This window comes from Cornus florida, unplaced genomic scaffold (assembly GCF_030987335.1).
Source record: "Cornus florida cultivar Cherokee Brave unplaced genomic scaffold, ASM3098733v1 CherokeeBrave_3.0.0_Hap2_Chr10, whole genome shotgun sequence".
NCBI lineage: Eukaryota > Viridiplantae > Streptophyta > Magnoliopsida > Cornales > Cornaceae > Cornus > Cornus florida.
The window spans coordinates 58,370,546-58,384,886 of record NW_026775580.1 but is presented as its reverse complement, the minus strand read 5'-3'; the positions used below and the strand labels follow the sequence as shown (position 1 = coordinate 58,384,886).

General features: G+C 35.9%; 1 long non-coding RNA gene and 1 pseudogene across 3 annotated transcripts in view; one reads left to right on the top strand and one right to left on the bottom strand.

The window, feature by feature from the left end:
• Positions 1-7,037, top strand: part of LOC132278844 (MADS-box transcription factor 23-like) — a 44,007-nt pseudogene extending 36,970 nt beyond the window's left edge.
• The window catches only part of LOC132278845 (uncharacterized), a 30,089-nt gene that overhangs the window by 4,799 nt on the left and 10,949 nt on the right, over positions 1-14,341 (bottom strand). For all 3 annotated transcript variants that reach the window (XR_009471144.1, XR_009471146.1, XR_009471145.1), the window contains exon 3: positions 7,795-7,898. This is a non-coding gene — a long non-coding RNA (uncharacterized LOC132278845). The remainder of the gene's footprint in view (positions 1-7,794; positions 7,899-14,341) is intronic.

Below are 14,341 nucleotides of genomic sequence, written 5' to 3'. Positions count from 1 at the left end.
TGGCAAATTTCAACACAAATGTCCCAAAGAGACTCGGTGAACAAATACAACAAGCTACACACGAAAGAGGGCCTCTTTATGATCAAATCCATGTTTGACCTCAAGCAAGGAAGCACAATGTAAAGTAGGTAGCCCATAGCCTTCGTGGCACTATCCACAAAGCAAATTGGAGCTATATATATCTAACCGAACCTAACTCGTTGAAACTAGTCACGTCGCCAAATACCCAAGGAACCTGAATGCTTTCACTTGCTGACTGCTTCACCAAACGAGCTAATCCACACTGCCCTGCATAATCTATAAATGCCAGGGATAATTATTGGTTGAATTACACTCCCTTCTCCCAAATTAATATTACGTAACTTTCATCCGAGCATCACCCTTAATGCCACTGATCATGCCATAATACCTCGAAGAGATGCCAAGTGTCACTGTTGGCTACATTATGCAGTCTAATCCAATGCACACCCAAACATCACCAAACTAAGACCTATACTAGTGATGAAGACTCCAAAGTCAACCTTTTTCCCATTAATGCCGACTTTTAAGTTCAAATGCAAGTAAATAGGCTCCCGCTATTCAGCCTTGTCAACTCAAGCCTAATTATCAGTTCCTTGTTCCAGCAAAACACTTGTCCAACCAATGGGGTCTATGTCATCAATATTACTTCCTTGTATGCACTTGTGCTTGTGTCACCCCAAATGTCCAAGCCCAGGTGTGCAAGCCAACACATAATTCATCACCACATGTAAGTTGGCAACGGATGGTCTAGAGCACCCTTCTCCCCATCAATGAGTATGGAGGATTATTCTATGCTTACAATACATCCTCAAGCCACTACCCAAGTAAACACCATCTAAAAAAACTGCAACCTAATCCTGTAACCTGATGACTCCAGTTCCAGACATTGTATTTCATATGCCAGTAAGTGTTTTAGGACCTTTACCATTCCTTCAATTAGTCATGTAATCTAAGATCCTAAGCAAGTGAAAAAAAAAAAAAAAAAAAAACCCAAGCTAGGCAAGTTTACGCTAGATTCGCAAACCAAAGCATAGCTTGCAACTTGCAAGATATAGTAAGTGCTCATTGACAACCTCCTTTCCACAAGTCACGCATAATGTTGGAGAGGCATTGCCTTCACAGCATATTTTATGGAGCCTCTCAATAGCATAGCGGCCTGAAAAATCCGATATGAACATCCAAGGCCTGCCCAGATTCCACGAGGTAGACCCACTTACAACCAAACCTAGCACCCAGAGTAGTTGGGCTCATCATTATTTCCCACTTAAAAGAAAAGGAAAATATTTATACTTTATGCAAATAAAAGAAAAGAATTTAAGCCATTAAGCTTATAGTAAAAGGAAACCACCTAGAGAAATTATTCTGGCCCTCTACAAATAAGTGAATATCATTTGAAACCATCATTCTGCACCACTTTTAGGTGACCCCACATACAAATTCAACCTTATATACCCTGTTTCCTGGTTCAACCAAATTGCTAGGGGTGAACAAAAAACGTTAGAACCGGTAAACCGGACCGAACCAAACTGAACCGTATGGTTTAGTAATAAACACACACACACACACACACACACACACACACACACACATATTATATAGCAACTGGGAAAAGGTTGGTTGTATATAGCAAACTTGTTCAATTTATCATACACCACAATACATGGGATCATTATATATATATATATATATATATATATATATATTTCAGATTTTGGTTTGTCATTTGATTGATATATGTGTGCGCGTGTAAGAAAACCCAAAACTAACCTATCACCTAGTGTTTGTTCTGTTCGATTCCACTAGTTCCAACGGTTCGGTTCAAGTCCAATATTTTTGGAACCACTAGGACCGGTTTAGTCCTAAATTATCCCAAAAGCGGACAGGGCCAAACCCTGTGCAGCCTTATAATTTGCCAACGAAAATAGGCCATAATTATGTCTCATCAAGCACCTTCAAAGCCAGTATCCATTCCACTATACTCACCTCCAAGCATTGATTCTCTCCTTATTCCCTAGAAAGATGAATACATCTATCACTACGATGCTACCTCACAACCAACAAAAATCACCGTCCTTAACATTAGACTTCCCTCCAAAAAAACTTCTTAACCTCTACTTCAATTGAAACTCAAAATAAAAGTTCTCACTTACAGATATCCATCAGAACTGCAATCAAGAAAATTTTTCTTTTTCTTTTTTACCTTTAATAGTTCTCCCAACAAGATATCTTCCTTAATTAGATTATGTTGGTGCGTCGTGATACACAAAACAAAAGAGTAGTTTCCAGAAATGAAAGAAGCAGAGATCACTCTGCAAACTGACTCATGATTCCATCACATTCACAAGAGGAATATGTCCATCCTGGCTTAATCTTCTTACAAGTTAAACATTGACTAGAACCTTGTTTCCAAGACAAGTTTATTTAGCAGTCTTTCACCACCACCTCTGAATGCAATACAACGTAAGATTACAAGCCTGGTACCAGATACAGATGTCATTGTTTAAATTGAACAAACACTACCTTCTTGCTTAGATGTATTGTCATAAAGGACTAGAGAGCACGATATTATTTGGAGTCTTATACTGTGTAAACTGCATTGATATAGAGACCTTGACATCCAACGTTCAAGAATTAGAACTAAAATTATGCTATTTGTAAAACTAATCTGTTAGCCTCTAGGAATATCAAAATATGTTGATTAATATATTAAGGAAGATCAAAACATTAGCATTGAAGAAAAAACAAAATACATAAAGAATGTAGAGAAATAAAAAGTTATATCTACGAAAGAAAAAAAAAAAAAGAGGAAGAAAAATTAAGATGCAATGGTCCATAATAGTCATCACGTATATTTGAACCCATATATAGAAATTTGCTCGAGTTGGCCAAGTTGTTTTTTTTCTTTTTAATTTTGCTGCATTTCACAAAGAAAAAAACCATATATCGGCCAAGGAAGAAATATCTTATTACTTATATTGTATTTTGTAAAAAAATAAGCTAGAAAGTAGAAGAGAAGAATTCTTGTATCTTCCATAGTGTAAGTATATGTGGGTTTATATAGAAACCCAAGGCAGACAATCAGTACAATCATTTAGCCAATTACCAGAAATTAAGCTAATCAAATATTAATTCCTATACTCAAGCTAGCAGCATCAGAATATTCCTACAATCAAGCTAGCAGATTATATGGATCAGAATAGTCAACTCTATGAACTAATGACAGGCTCTAAACAGCCAATATTCACGACATAGCTTTTTATCGGTAAGGACTTCTATTGTATGTCTCTATATCAATTTCACTATATTACTAATGAACAGAAAAGGAGCCAGTGCAATGGAACGTAGTTTCATCTGTGGGCAATCATCGATCATGTCTGTGCCAAATCAACTCTTACCAACATCCTTTTGGGAATATGAACTCCCTCCAACTAGCTTTGATACCAGTTGTTGGAATTAAATCCCCCTTCATTCAAGCACAGACGAAGCACATCATCATACAATCATCAAGTATGCATATATGGAGGAGATACAATCATTCATCAATCAACACACACACAATATTTTACATGGTTCACCCAACCTCTAGGGCTACGTCCATGTAGAGAGAACTTTCACCATTATGAATCAAAAAGAGACATTACAAGTAGAGAATGCACTCAACCCATTCCATAAGAAGTCTATCTACCAGTCAACCTCACCGGGTCCTTTTGGGCTCAGAGCAAACCCACTTCTTATGAGGCTACATCCCTCTACACCCACCCACACAAACCTTTTTTCTTCTCTCTACCTTCTACACCCAACTCCGCCTCTATTTATAGAGTCTTCAACACATTCCTTCTTGTCTAACAAGAAGATACCGTATCAATCTTCAACTCTAAAATAGAATACTAACAAGAGACAACTTGCTTAATTACAAAGAAACAACTTACCCTACAAGTCTGCAGCCTTAGGAAAGCAATTCTTCAAATAAGAAAACAACTCCCGCACATATCAAGCAAGTGCGACCGGTTGCACTTTTCTAGCACCTTCAATCTTCACACTTCGACAAGTGCGCCGGTTGCACTTTTCCAGAGCATCATTCTTTGACATAATTTGAGACATATTCCAACACATCCCACATTGTGGGACCAACAACGGTTATGGCCCTTTCATCACTAAAAAAAAGGAGTACAGGTTTTTTTTTTCACATTACTAATCTTTGTCAAAACTTTTCTTCTTACAAGAAGTTAAAGAAATCTTGAAACATTATCAGAATTAATATTTGAGGTTATATAAACAGCCAGCATATGCATTGATCACACCGCAAGGAGCATGAGTCCTAACTCCTAGAATTTGCAATGTTACACTCTAGGTGTTACCTATTACTCCCTCCATCCCAAAATAAGTGTCCACCTTTCCATTTTTACCCGTCCCAAAATAATTGTCCCATTTGAAAAGTCAATGTAATATTTTTTGCAATATTACCAATTTAACCTTCTTGCTTTGAACCTATAAAAATTAAATCATCACATCACTGTGGACCCACTAAGGGTAAATTGGGTAATTCATTCACTACTAATACAATAAAAAAAAAATAAAAGCCATCATCTTAAAAAGTTTGACTCCCAAAAAGGGACAATTAAAATGGGATAGAGGGAGTATATAGTATAGGCTGGAAGTCTAGATAGGATGAATGACTAGATAGGGTTCATGTAGTCAATGCAATGTAGATAAACATTTAAGGCTTTGTTAAAATGAATCAGGTAGTTCAATTTTAAGAATATAGAATCACAATGCATTCTGACCCAAGTCACATAATTCGCATGGATGACTACCGCTCCAGAGCTCCGCATGTGGTTTGACGATTTAGAATCCGCGAACTCAGTTTTAGAATTCGGCTTTTGTAAAGAAGAAGAGAGAAGATGAAGTCCGAAGAGATATATACATATATATGTACATAAATTTACATAGCTATCGTGTTGAAGCTATATTCGTCTCAATCTCCGTATTCGTGAAACCTTCAACTCCATTGTGAATCTGTAAAGAAATGAGAGATAAGATAGATCGATGCAAAATAAAATTCGAACATGAGAGAATATGATGGAGATGGGATCATGGGATTGTATCTCTGTGCGGCAGACGAAATAAAGGGTTTGTATATCTCTGGGACGAAATGAATGATAAAGCCTAAAGGGAAAGTAGTTTAGGGTTCCATTCCATGCTGCTGAAATGGTAAAGTGACCCTGCGGCTGCTGCTAGATGTTTTTTGGTAATCCTTTTAACATGTATATGAAATTGATCCAAGGGCTGAGATGAAATCATGAATTGGGCCAAATTTATTACTTAACTAAATGGATTTAATTTGAAATATTGGGCTTCCAAATAGGAATGTACTAATTGGCAAATAAATATAAGTGGACTTGGACTAAAATTATATATATGGGTTATGTTTTGCACTTCAAAGTTGGGCTTCAATCATTTTGAAAAAAATATTTAGTAAATTAATATAATCATATTTCACATAAAATAATTATAAAAATATAAAATATATTAGATACAGGCACTCTCAAGCCGCTCCCGCTCTCAACTAATTTTAGAATTTGCTGCTCTCGCTCTCGCTCCCGCATTATGTGACTTAGATTCTGACATCTAGGAGTGCTCCTTGAAGTAGCTGTCAGCAAGACTTCCTAAAAGGCAAACTCAATGTGAAAGCCTAAAAAAAGAAAAGAAAAAGACCACAACCATATCAGAAGTGCCTCCAAATACAGCTCAAGCATCCTTTGTGTTCCTCTTAATGTGTATTGCCACATCAGACAGTTAAATTCTGACATACACATATAAGAAGCTTGTAAAAACCCATCTGCACGTGATGGATATGGACACTGGCTAATTGGAAATATTGTTTAACATCAGCATAGAGCAAGGCTAAGTATGATCAGCAAAAAGGGGTGTGCTAGCGATCTATACTTGTATAGCATGATAGTAATTCCTTGAGCAATTATGACAATGATTTTGCATGGTACATTAATCTTAAGGGACAAATACTTCTCAAAACATTAGCACGTACACCGATTATGAAATTGAATGGGCAGAAAATGGAAAGTTGACCAGGTATAAAGCCGGTAAAAGATATGGTTTTAGTAAATTCCTGGCAGACATTAAAGCATAGAATTAATCAACACCATGATGTCCTAAAAGAAGTGGGGTAATCATACGAAGAAATTATCTCTGTTTTCTAGAGATGGCCTTGATAATTTTCATGGATAATAGGACACCAGTGATACTAATCCAAATGCTTATATAAATTCATCCTATATCTACATTCGAGAATTACAGGCAAATGATGGGTGAAGAGCTTTCTGGTCTGAGTGTCAAAGAGTTACAGGATTTAGAGAACCAACTGGAAATTAGTCTTCGAGGGGTCCGCACGAAAAAGGTTTGAAACTCCCATCCCCTAACAATGCTCATCATATGATCTTCTATATACTCCACTCCAACACATGCATAGTCCTTAACATAAATTTTTCTTATGTTGTAGGACCAAATTTTAATTGACGAAATACAAGAACTAAGCCAAAAGGTTGACTCGTAAAACTGTGGCCTCTAATTGTCATTTTTTTCTCCTTGAAAATCAACTGACTCAATTTCATTGGCTTGTTGCAGGGAAAGCTCATTCATCAAGAAAATGTGGAGCTGTATAAGAAGGTAAACCTAATTCATCAAGAAATCATAAGACTGCGTAAGAAGGAATTAGTTATGCTACAAAAACAAAAATAGCCTCTAGCAATCACTAAATCTGTGCAAAGTGTGAGCTGTTCCATACTCAGCTGAAACATTTTGCATCCCAGGTCTATGGAACAAGGGATGTAAATGGAGCAAATAGAAATTCCCTTCTTTCAAACAGTTTAAGTATTGGAGAGGATTTGCATGGAGTCCATCTCCAGCTTCGCCTGCCAGAGCAGCAAAACTATGAAACACCAGCAAGAGCCACAAAATTGGGGTAATTCTTCATCCATACATTTAAATATTTCAATTAAAAATACTAAATACTTTGCCAAATTATTGATCCCATACTTGTTTCTGTGAAAATGCGGCAGACTACAGCTGCATTAGAGAAGAAGATAAAACAATTGTGGACAGAAGTTAAGTGATTCCTTATCAATGGAAGGATCCATGGTTGCAAAGATGTGCCTCTATTAGCAAGAAATGGTGTATGAACCACAATACCATTTGCACAAAGTTTCCAATTCGACATTACCAATGAAATCAACTTTAGCAGTGTGAGGTGATGAAAGAAACCAGCTACTTTTATAAAGTCAAGAAGAAAAAGATTATAGGCACTTCATATGTTATGTGCTTTTAGCTATTCTGATATCATCCATTACACTTGCCTTTTTAGATGGACATATGGCTATAAATGTAGTAGATGCATTTGCTTTAATAAAAGATAGTTAAAAATACATGCATCCAAAGAAATATTCATCTGAGTTAAAAATACATGCATCTAAAGAAATATTCATCTGAGCACGATACCACCAACATGCAAGAAAATCAGGAGAAATGACCTATATAAACATATAATTTACAAATAACGCAACACAGACAAACCAATAAGTTACTTGAGAAACTAAATTGCCTTTGAAAGAAGAGACAGGAATATATATGCTCCATGACAAAAGTAATTTGAATAAATTAAGCAATTTTCAGATTAGCATTAATCTGCACCGCATAAATAGAAAATGAAATTAGTAGCAAATTTTCTTTTACTTTCAAGTTAGAAAAGGAGCAACGCACCTTATTTCAATGATGTAGTCTCTTACCCAATTACAACGTCCGGACTCAATATTCTATTGTACAAATTTGAAAATTGTTCTCAATTGTTCTGCAATAATTTATGCCTGGACACATAAGCTGACAGTGTTACCGAAAGTGGACATACAGCTAATATAAATAGGTAGAAAGGAAACTGTAATGCAAATCAAAGATAACAACAGACAGACAGACAGACAGATAAATATATATATATATATATATATATATATATAGAGAGAGAGAGAGAGAGAGATCAATATGCACATAGAGCCTTCTTAATTTGAAGTGTGTTCTAAACATGTTACATCTTCAATTTATAAAAAGAATGCAGTCACAGAGTATGACTGAAACAACAAATCCACAAAAAATCTTCTAAACATCCAGCTAGCCACATATCAATGAGATTGGACAGTTCAATTTACTAAGATACATTGTAAAAGAAAAAAGAAAAAAAAAAAAAGATGAATGATGCATAAAATCATTACAAGTATACAACACAGCACTGCATTGAGAAAATCTATATCTTCCATCACACAAATCTAATGTTGGTGCAATCCAAAGAAAACAAAAATCTCTAGACAATAGTGGCCCTGAGACTGCAATAGAACTCCCTCAATTAAGTTTAGAAAAGAAACCTGTGCAGGCAGGAATTCTCCAACGAGTGGCACATTGGTAGTCCTTGTTAGTGCACTTAAACAATAAGGCTTTTTATTGTGAGAATTCATCAATAGCTATAGGCCATAGAAATAAAATGCAACTAAAGTTGGGTGACTGCAATTCTCAACCATCTGATTTTAGCAAAATGCTTAAGATATAAATTATTTCAAAGCAAAAAATCAATTTCAGATTCAAATCGTCCAAGTTCAGTAGTCTATCTTATGGTTGGACAAAGTTTCACAAGTCAAGGCACAGTACTTGAGAATTTTTAAGAAGTCAAGCGTTGGATCTGGTTTTGAGATTCAAGATAAGAACACCAGCAAATTTTATGATAAATTTTGAGAAATATTCCCAAAACTAAGGGGCGACTTTTAAAGGGAAACAACGGGACATGTTAGGAAACAAAAGCATTAGTTTCGATCCAAATAGCCTAGTATCGTGCAGAAGTTGGGAAGCCAATGACAATGAAAATTTCTTCTGATCAATAGTAAGAATTGAACCTTTGACCTTAAATGTGATGCCAGCACTTCACCACAATGATACACCCAGCTTTGGCCTTTATGAAAAATTGTCAAGAACTCGGAAATTTCTTTTAAAACAAATGAATAAAAATCATGGTTGGGACAATGTTTCATTCTTATAGTTATGGTGCCAGTGTATCACATCAAAATTCTTTAATATAATTATGAATTTTGACCGTAAATTTAGGAAGAAATCAATTATTGTTAAAATTTAGATAAAACTTGATTAAAGGAAAAATAAGAAAATAAAAGTAGGCCAAAAAAGGAGGTTGAAAAAATAACTTCAGTACAAATCTTTTGATAAACTAATTTAAATTCGAAATAATATTACTCGTACAATAGGTAAAGAGCCACACCGTACAGGACTTAAAAGATTATTTTCAACATCAAAATAAATCCAATCATGAAGATGTCCTATCAGGTCCACAACAAATTTTCTCAGTGCTAGAGGATGAAAAATCAGTTATAGGAAGACTATAACATTCTCAGTGAATTTCGTTCATAAATTGCAGGAATCCCACAAATATGTGTGAAGTGCTACCAATGTCAGCTGAGACATGTTATGGAGACAGGAAAGGCTATGTGGATGTCACAGTTACTCCAGAACAAGTTACCGTAGGGGTGGCATCTTTATATTAAATAATTGAAGATTAGAATGTACTAAGCTACTCTCAGATGCAAGACCAGTTCTTTTCTAACAGTAATCATTTTTGTCAAAGAATATTTTTGTTCATTTTAAAAGCCTGTTTACAATGCAGGAGCATGACTTGCCTTGTTATCTTGATGCGTATGGTTTTTCCCATGTCCCAAGTTATTGTAGCCTCAAAATTCTAATTTTCAAGATTTCATTTTTTAAAAAGATATTGCCTTGCAGAGAAAAACAATAAAGGAATCAAAAATGAAGAATAATATTAGATCACTAAATTTAGTATTCTGGAACAAAAGTATATTGTGTTTTGGGTAGTCTAAAGAGATTGCATGAGTGATATCATTTGGGAAACTACATTTTCTAACAACACTGGGTTCAAAACTAAGAAAAAAGGAGACGAGCATTTGACTTGATGCTTAGCAAATACCACAGGATTGCATTGATAAATCAACAAACCATTTGAAATGAATCAAGCTTTTCTAAAAAAATAAAATAATAAATAAAATAATACAAATAAATAAATAAAATTACTGTAAGTGAACAGAACTATTTTACAATAAATTTAACATATGCAATGGCAGGAAGTTGTTTAAAAGAATTAGCAAAGCATAAAAACTGGAAAATTCATCCAGCTACAGTGTAGAGACAGGAAAGTCATATGTTAATTTTTTATGATAAAAAGAAAATCATTTCCTAGAGGTCATTGTTTCCTTTATCATGTCCATTAAAACACAGGACAAAAATGTTGTATCTATGGTATTCCAAAATGACACCTGATTTACCAAGGAATCTAAATATTTAGGAGATTTTGAAGGTCTGAGCAAATAAACAGCCCTAAAGGGGGGTACATATACCAAAAAAAATATATATATATGGTAAAAATGGTTGTTTACAGAAAATGGTTGCTTGTTAACTGTTTTTTTTTTTTTTTTTTTGGATAAGTAATAAGTATTAACTGTTAAATCATTTTCAAAAGGGTCATTCTCCCCCGATGAGAAACTTCATAGCACTTTCTAACCAATGGTTGTTCAACAAGTTCCACAGTCTCTCAATGATTTTCCTTATCTAGAATTCTACTGTTTTCGAAAGTTAAAGCAAACACACACACACACCCATTACAGACCCCGGTTCCTTTTCTAGAATTCTAGCTGTAAGAAGAAAGTGATGACCCTCTCACAAAGGAGGATGGGCAAGTGAAAAACGGAAACATGGTAGCTATTGAACTAGTTACCTTCCTACTACTTGTATTAACACTAAATACATTTTTTTGCTATTAATATCATTGAACAATTTTACTTTACTACTTTCAGCATCTCCTTAACGTTCCTAAAACAGTGAGGTTGTTGGTCTCTCACAGCATTTAGCAGGATTCATATGCGTGTGTGATGAATTTTGAGGAAGGAATCAGTTCATTGGATCTTCTGAGTGACATCAAAAGATTAAAGAACAAGTCTTTGAAATCGGAAATTTGAATTTCTTTAACCTCCTGATGAGGACCATTCTAGAGATATCAAACATAACAAACAGACAAAGATTCCTGAATCAAAAGAGGTTGCCCAATGTACTATTCCCAGTTGCAGTTAATAAAGAATATCTCTAAGAAACAAGGTAATAGTAGAAAATCGAAATATATTTTCAACTTAAAGGCTCTAATCATTGTTTGAGAACATAATTCAAATCAAAACAAATAAAATAAATAAATTCTGCCAACAAACTCCAACACATTTTAATGTAAAGCCGAATTAGATAAGCATGTGTCATCAAGTAAATAATACAAACGTTGCACGTGATGCAGTTGATGAAGGACAAGTGTAGGGAAAAACCTTCCTACAAGCTCTAATACCGGGTAGAAAAAAACGTTTCTACCTTATCCAGTACCTAACTGATATAGTACCTTTAGAGTTAAGCAATAATTATGGTTATTAAGGTAAGAGTTGAAAGTAAAAAGGTTTAAGGTTAGTTAGGAATTGGATGGGTAGAGTAATGGGACTGTTCTGACCGTTAATGTGCTGTAAAAAGCAATCCTTGGGTTTTTGCATTTTCAGGTTTCTAGGGCTGAATAATTAATGGATGGAGTGATGCAGATTGGACTGGCTCAATTGATGATAAATGGTCCACCACATGTTATTGCACCTTTATTGGAGGAAATTTGGTTATTGGAGGAGCAAGAAACAATCAGTAGTGGCTCAGTCCAGTGCAGAAGTAGAATACAGGACTATGGCTCATGAGGTATGTGAACTCATATGGATTCAGACCTTGATGAGTGATTTAGGTATCATGGATGATGGTCAATTGAGACTTTTTTGTGACAATAAAGTGGCCATTAGTATTGCACATAACCTCATTTAACATGATAGAACGAAGCATATTGAGATTGACAAGCACTTCATCAAGGAAAAGTTGAACAATGGAGTGATTTTATGCCCTTCATGAATTCAGAAGAACACCTAGCAGATGCATTCACTAAGGGTTTGAGTTGTAATATCTTCCTTGCCATTGTAGACAAATTGGGCATGAGAGATGTCTATGCACCAACTTGAGGGGGAGTGATGGACTATGTGGGATGTCAAGAGCTTACTACAACCCTTTCTTACATCCGTTTTCCTCTTTTCTTATTTTTGCTTTTCTCCTCAAACCCTAATCATCTAAACCCTAAAATATAATTTCAACTTTTTATTTATTGCTTTATGCGTTTATGTGATTGCTATTGAAACACAAATCAAACTAATAAACTGAATTTAAATAAGGATTAACAGTAATTCAAAAAGTTAGTTAATTTTATTTTAGTATCCATAAAGCCTACTCAACCACTAAAAAGATGGTCTGGGAGGAGTTGAAACAAGAGGGACAACAATCTGTGGAGTAGTATACCACCAATAGTATCGGCTACTGCGGCAGTGCGGCCACGGCCAGAAGGACGATTGAGAGAAAATTTTTGCTTTAGCTCTGGATGAAGCTTAAAGCAACGACCTTTTACATGACCCGTGGCTACACAATGTTGACAAATAACCTTTCCCTCTAAAAGTTTAGAATTAGCAGCAAGAGCCGTCTAATCAACTGGAGTCTCAGCAAGAGCCATCTAATCAACTGGAATCTCTGGTAAAGCTACTCACTGAGAGACCTAACGTCTATGCTCCTCATGGTCAACAATAGCGAAAGCATCATATAAATCAGGCATATGAGAGGTGTCTATGATCCGAGTTCTAAGAGCATCATACTCAGATCGTAAACCCATCAAAGATTGGTAGGTATGCTGGCGGTCAATCTCTTAGCCAAAAGAGTCGCAGCTTCTTCTCAGAGAAATCGGAGAGAGGTTCATATTGTGCTAATTCTTCCCACCTAGACTGGAGGTACTTAAAATACTCTGATACTGACAGCTTGAGTGTCTCCTAAGATGCATGAGCAATCTCCTGATAGAGTTCAAAGATACGAGTGTCATTGCGAGAGTGGGTACATCTTGTTAAGGGCTTGCCACAGACGAAAAACGGAAGTGTGAAACATGAACAAGTTATAGATACACTCCTCCATTGAGTTGAAGATCCAACCCAGAATGGTGCACCTATCCATATCCCATTCAATAAATTTAGTATCTGTCTTTTCCAGTTCCTTGACTAGACCCAAAAGCTAACCACTTTTCCCTTTCCCTCCAATATAGAGTTGAAGAGAACGGGACCAAGATACGAAGTTGCACCAATTTAAGAGCACACTAGTAACCCGTTGCGCCGAAGTATGATGTGCCGAAGATAAAGAATGCTGGACCGAGGATAAAGTTTCCTTTTGGCTACTAGAATCAATCATAGTATCAAAATAAGATTAGTCCACACGTCAAAGCAGAAGGAAAGAGAAAAAAACAAGGCCGGAAAAATCGGCGCTCTCCTCCAAATATGTTGCCGAACAAACACGTACAGCCCACAAAGAAAAAAACACTAGAAGAATCCTTAGGTCATAAAAAACCTAAGGGAATTCTCCTAAAAAAGGAGTCAAAAACAGAGGGTTACCGACGGGTCCGGCGCAAGGGCTAAGAGGAGATGAAGGTCTACCGGAGGTGAGGGGAAATGGAGAGAGTGAGAGAGAAGGTGGCGGCATTGGGGAGAAAGATGGGGAGGCGAAGGCTTTTGTTTTGCTCTGATACCAAAAAGAAGTCTTGGGTTTTGGCTTACTCAAACCGAGAGCCAATAGCTACATTTATATACAAGAATATAGTACAAATAAAGGAAACCAAATCAAAGAAAAACAGGAAATATGCCAAAATCTACGTGATCCCACGATTACGGGGATCTTACATAAAACACCTAATAAAAGGCTAAAAACAGTTAATAAAAATAATAATAATACAGATATTTCAACAATAATCAACCTCTATATGCTCGGTACGCTCGTGAAAAAACATATTGCTAGCAGGAGTAGGAACATCAATACCCATCTCCTGAAGAAGATAGCGAACCCACAACATATCAGAGTCAGTGTTAGCTATAGCATGATATTCAACCTCCGCACTAGAACGAACAATGACATACTGCTTTTTTACTAAGCCAAGTAACAAGATTAACACCAACAAAGGTGCAATAACCAAATGTAGATCACCTCTCAGAGCAATTGCCAGCTAGTCAGCATCACTAATGCTATATTTGGTTGGAAGGAAGGATTGAGGAAGGATGGAAGCTAGGAGGGATAGAAGAACCTTCCCTTGTTTGGTTGGAAG